This window comes from Bison bison, unplaced genomic scaffold, assembly GCF_000754665.1.
Source record: "Bison bison bison isolate TAMUID 2011002044 unplaced genomic scaffold, Bison_UMD1.0 scf7180017864333, whole genome shotgun sequence".
NCBI lineage: Eukaryota > Metazoa > Chordata > Mammalia > Artiodactyla > Bovidae > Bison > Bison bison.
Window position 1 is genome coordinate 2,642,107 of NW_011494905.1, and position 5,500 is coordinate 2,647,606.

The window sequence follows — 5,500 nt, forward strand, 5'->3', positions numbered from 1 at the left end:
AATTACTTTATTATTGGTATATTTGAACTTTATTTTTTAAATGATACATTATCTATATCAGAATTGGAATTTTTAAAAATGTAAATTGTAAATAAACATTGTAAATAAACCATGTGTTTAGTTACAATGTGTTAGTTTCAGGTGTAAAGTGATTCAGTTACACACACACATACATATTCTTTTTCAGATTCTTTTCTTTACAGTTATATCTTCAGTGCATGGAATAGGACCTAGAATATAGCAGTTATCCAATAAATATTTGTCAGCCAGAACTAAAAGTGCAAGACCTATTCTGAGAATAATGAGAAGCCAGAAATTCTGTGGGGATTGTAGGAAAAGATGTATTTGGAGGCATAGGTTGAAACTAGATTATTATTGACCTTGAATCATGTAACAAGTGACTTGAAATCCCATGGACAGAGGAGCCTAGTGGGCTACAGTCCACGGGATTGCAAAAGAGTCGGGCACGGCTTAGCGACTAAACAACAAAAAGGCAAGTCACGTAATCAGAACTATATTTAATAGGTAGTCTTACTAATACAGAAACTACTGGAATCACCCCAAAATAGTTGCATTTTTTTAAGACTCAGCTGCAAAAATTGCCTATTTGCTAAAGAATTCCCTATTTTGCAAGAGCCGGGGGCCCTGGGTAGATTCAGAGACCCAAGGAGAGATTCTAAACTGGTTGTCTAAAGCAGATTTTGTGTGTTCGGTTTGGGAAGCAGTGTTGTAGCTGGCTGGTATGTTTTTATGACTACCATACTTTGCTTACCTACCATTCTATCATTTATACCTATCTCCATCCTTTTAGGACTTCCCTCGTGGCTCAGTCGGTAAAGCGTCTGAAGCATTTCTATCTGCATCCTCCAGATTGATGTTTTAGCCAAGATGCATGAGAAAAATCTGACCAAGAATGATGTCTGCTGCCTTTCAAAGCCTTTAAAGGAAAGTTCTCAAAGGCTGCCTATCTCTAGTAGCTTCTAATGAATTGTTTTGTTCATTAGCTTAGTGTGTCAGAAGTATCTTGACATTTGACACTTCTGTTTTGAAACTAATGATTTATTTATTTAAAATAAGTGGGAGCTTTAAAGGAAAACAATTTGCCCTGGCAACAAAACATGAGGACAATTAATCACTAACTTTGGGAATTGAAGTGTAAACAGAAGATGAGATCATGGCTTTGCTATGTTTTCCTCTACTCTGCAGATACTAGCCAAACTCACATCAGCCTTATTGCTGTAGAGTGTTCCAACCTACACACAGCTGAAATGTCACTTTCTTGAACATCTCAGCTGCTTTGTTGTTTTGATGATCTGAGTTTTCCAGGTAGCTGAAGTTTTACCTATGATTTTTTTAAAAACTGGGGTGTTTGTGAGTGTAATGCTTTTCAAAGCGCTTTATTCAAATGCCTGCTTTCTCAGGAAAATATACTAATCCTTTTTGGTGATCCAAGGACAGTATTATAAACATCAAGTTTATAATTTGGGGATATTGGGTTTTGTAATGTTGCTTGCCCTGCATTGAAAGCCCCCAGACTATAAAGCCTTTGCAATTCTTATATCTTCTTTATGTAGACAGGGTTTTATTTACTGTTTTAAATTCAGGTAGAAATTCATTCAGAGAAGGCAATGGCACCCCACTCCAGTACTCTTGCCTGGGGAACCCCATGGACGGAGGAGCCTGGTGGGCTGCAGTCCATGGGGTCCCTAAGAGTCGGACACAACTGAGCGACTTCACTTTCACTTTTCACTTTCATGCACTGGAGAAGGAAATGGCAACCCACTCCAGTGTTCTTGCCTGGAGAATCCCAGGGACAGGGGAGCCTGGTGGGCTGCCGTCTATGGGGTCACACAGAGTCGGACACAACTGAAGTGACTTAGCAGCAGCAGCAGCAGCAGAAATTCATTAAGCTGCTATCATTAGAATTTTATGAGAATAAGACTAAATACATAAAGAGTGAGGGTCTGGGAGGAGGCTTCTTCTATGAGTAACCACATGAGCTGAAATGCACTATCTCGGTGACCTCTGCATTGGAGCGAAATGTATGGACCTGGCTGTTAGAGGTCCGGACCCCTATTTCTGACTCCACCAAAAAGTGGTATATGGCTGACTCCTGACTCCTCAATTATCCACCTGGTAAACTAGGGGTTTGAACAAGCTGAGTTCTACGTTCTCTTCCAGTCCTGACATGCTAGTATTCTAACAAGGCATTATATCCATACATTAAATAAACCAACTAGAGCAGGGGTCCCCAGCCTCTGGGATCTTAATGCCTGATGATCCGAGGTGGAGATGATATAATAATAATAGAAACAGAGTGCATAATAAATGTAATGCACTTGAATCATCCTGAAACCATCTCCCACCCCCGGTCTGTGGAAAAATTATCTTCCACAAAACCAGTCCCTGGTGTCAAAAAAGTTGGGATTCGTTGAGCTAGAGAATGGTGAGGAGGAGTTTCAACACAGAGAGTGCTTCCTACTTAAGAACTTGAACTTGTTTGTGGTCTATACCATGTGTTCTAGAAGCAATTACTAATGAAGAGTCAAGCCTTGAGCATCAGCATTTCTAGACACGACAGCCTCATTCCTCGTTTGTTAACCCCGAGGTCTCCAGGGTTCTGTAGTACCTGTAGCATGAGACTTTCAAGTGAAACCAACCAGAGATCTTTTGGATCAAGGAGAGACCTAATGAAGGTCTACGATAAACAGCCTCCCTTCTTGTAACTTCCAGGCTTAAGGATACCTAAGTTTATGATGGCAGATAAACAATCCTCACCTGTAGTGCCTCACTATTTCAGAGGACAGGTAAGCATGCCCCAGCTGAGACCCATGGGAAAATCTGAGTCTGATAGACCTTTAGAAGCAGGAAAGAGAAGGCCCCAGGGCCCTGGGAATTCAGCCTGTAGCTCCAAATGGAGCTGGAGGGAGGGACCTTTAAGAGCTGTTTCAATCCCCTCCTTCTAGAGGAAACTGAGGTCCAGAGAAGGGCAATGACTTGCTCAAGAGTAGAGAGATAACCACGAGCATTTCCTGATACCAGATTTGCTTTTGGAACAGTTCTGACCCTGGAGAAAGGAGCCCACCAATCCAGAGACTGCAAGGCAAATGACACAGGCACTTTGCCAAACAACTTTTTGGCTCAAGGGCCTCTTGAAACTTTATCTGGCATGCATGGACTGTCTCCCAGAGAGGATGTGGCTCAGTGACAGCTCTGGTCGTAACCTAAACAGAGGGGTCACTGGCCCTACTTAATATTTGCAGCCCTTGCTATGACTGTAAAATTCTACAAAACCCATTGACTTCTGAGTACAGATGGAGGATTGAGCCCTGGCTTCTGTTTGGACTGTCCCTGTACTAGGGTCATTGTATTAACATGATGGGGGGAAATACCTTATCAAATGAAAACAAAAAATTCATAATAGTAGAAAACCATTTGGCTGGGGATCACAGACTCTTTTATTTTTCTACTTATTATGGGCAGCCATGTCCTTTCAGCTGTGTCCTATTGTGATTTTCGGCACTAACATATGGATGCATGTCCTCAATTTGCTTTCTTTCATCTCAACAAATATTTATATACCAAGTTCTGTCCTCATTATAACATGAAGGATGCCAAAAACTACTAATTTGTTGCATGTGTTTAATAAGCAAGCCCCCTGCCTCTGGGAATATAAAACTTAGTCGGAGAATAAGTACTCACATGTGTCTGTGTTAGGGAATTACCAGATTATAGTTATTGCAATGAAAGCTAGGAAGTTCCTCGGGTTATAAATGGGAAAATATTTCCAGCCTAGGGAATCAGAAAACAGGAAGAAGAGAATGGTCTCTGAGCTGGGACCAAAAGGTGAGTAGGACGTAGGCAGGTAGAAATCATAGGTGGAGGGCTGGGAAGGGGGCAGAAGGGAGGACATCTAGGTAGAGGGAGTAGCAAAGTTCTGAGGGCATTTGGAGTCTCAGCTGCCCCTCCCTACCCACCACTACCTGATATAGGAAAGGGGTTCTTGAGGACAGGGAGCAGGAAAGAGAGATTGAAGGAGGAGAAACCAGAGCCTGCTTTCTATGAGCTGTCCATCTTAGTAGAAATAGCACAAACCTCCTAGGCAAAGCTAAGGCAGGGCAGCAGAAAACTTGGTGGACTTTCTGTAAGAGGACAGCTATGGCTTCTTTCCACATGTCCATAAAACGATCCCATCAGAGACGATCAATGCATCGACATCCACCCAGTGACAAACTTGAAGCTGAGATGATTTCAGTGACTCAATCAAAGCCATTATCTAGTGAGCAGTGGCTTCAGTTTCACACTGCAGCTTTCTGATTCCCCAATCAGTGATGTCTCCTGCTCCTTTAAAACTGGTGAAAGAAATCAAAGAGGACACTAATAGATGGAGAAATATACCATGTTCATGGATTGGAAGAATCAATATAGTGAAAATGAGTATACTACCCAAAGCAATTTATAGATTCAATGCAATCCCTATCAAGCTACCAATGGTATTCTTCACAGAGCTAGAGCAAATAATTTCACAATTTGTATGGAAATACAAAAAACCTCGAATAGCCAAAGCTATCTTGAGAAAGAAGAATGGAACTGGAGGAATCAACCTGCCTGACTTCAGGCTCTACTACAAAGCCACAGTCATGAAGACAGTATGGTACTGGCACAAAGATAGAAATATAGATCAATGGAACAAAATAGAAAGCCCAGAGATAAATCCACGCGCATATGGATACCTTATCTTTGACAAAGGAGGCAAGAATATACAATGGATTAAAGACAATCTCTTTAACAAGTGGTGCTGGGAAATCTGGTCAACCACTTGTAAAAGAATGAAACTAGACCACTTTCTAACACCATACACACAAAAAAAACTCAAAATGGATTAAAGATCTAAATGTAAGACCAGAAACTATAAAACTCCTAGAGGAGAACATAGGCAAAACACTCTCCGACATACATCACAGCAGGATCCTCTATGACCCACCTCCCAGAATATTGGAAATAAAAGCAAAAATAAATAAATGGGACCTAATTAAACTTAAAAGCTTCTGCACAACAAAGGAAACTATAAGCAAGGTGAAAAGACAGCCTTCAGAATGGGAGAAAATAATAGCAAATGAAGCAACTGACAAACAACTAATCTCAAAAATATACAAGCAACTCCTACAGCTCAATTCCAGAAAAATAAATGACCCAATCAAAAAATGGGCCAAAGAACTAAATAGACATTTCTCCAAAGAAGACATACAGATGGCTAACAAACACATGAAAAGATGCTCAATATCACTCATTATCAGAGAAATGTAAATCAAAACCACTATGAGGTACCATTTTACACCAGTCAGAATGGCTGCGATCCAAAAGTCTACAAGCAATAAATGCTGGAGAGGATGTGGAGAAAAGGGAACCCTCTTACACTGTTGGTGGGAATGCAAACTAATACAGCCACTATGGAGAACAGTGTGGAGATTCCTTAAAAAACTGGAAATAGAACTGCCTT

At 40.9% G+C, this 5,500-nt stretch overlaps 1 protein-coding gene across 6 annotated transcripts in view; it reads right to left on the minus strand.

Annotated features, from left to right (window-relative positions):
* Positions 1 to 5,500, minus strand: part of MASP1 (mannan-binding lectin serine peptidase 1 (C4/C2 activating component of Ra-reactive factor)) — a 69,250-nt gene that overhangs the window by 40,641 nt on the left and 23,109 nt on the right. The gene's annotated exons all lie outside the window — the stretch shown is intronic.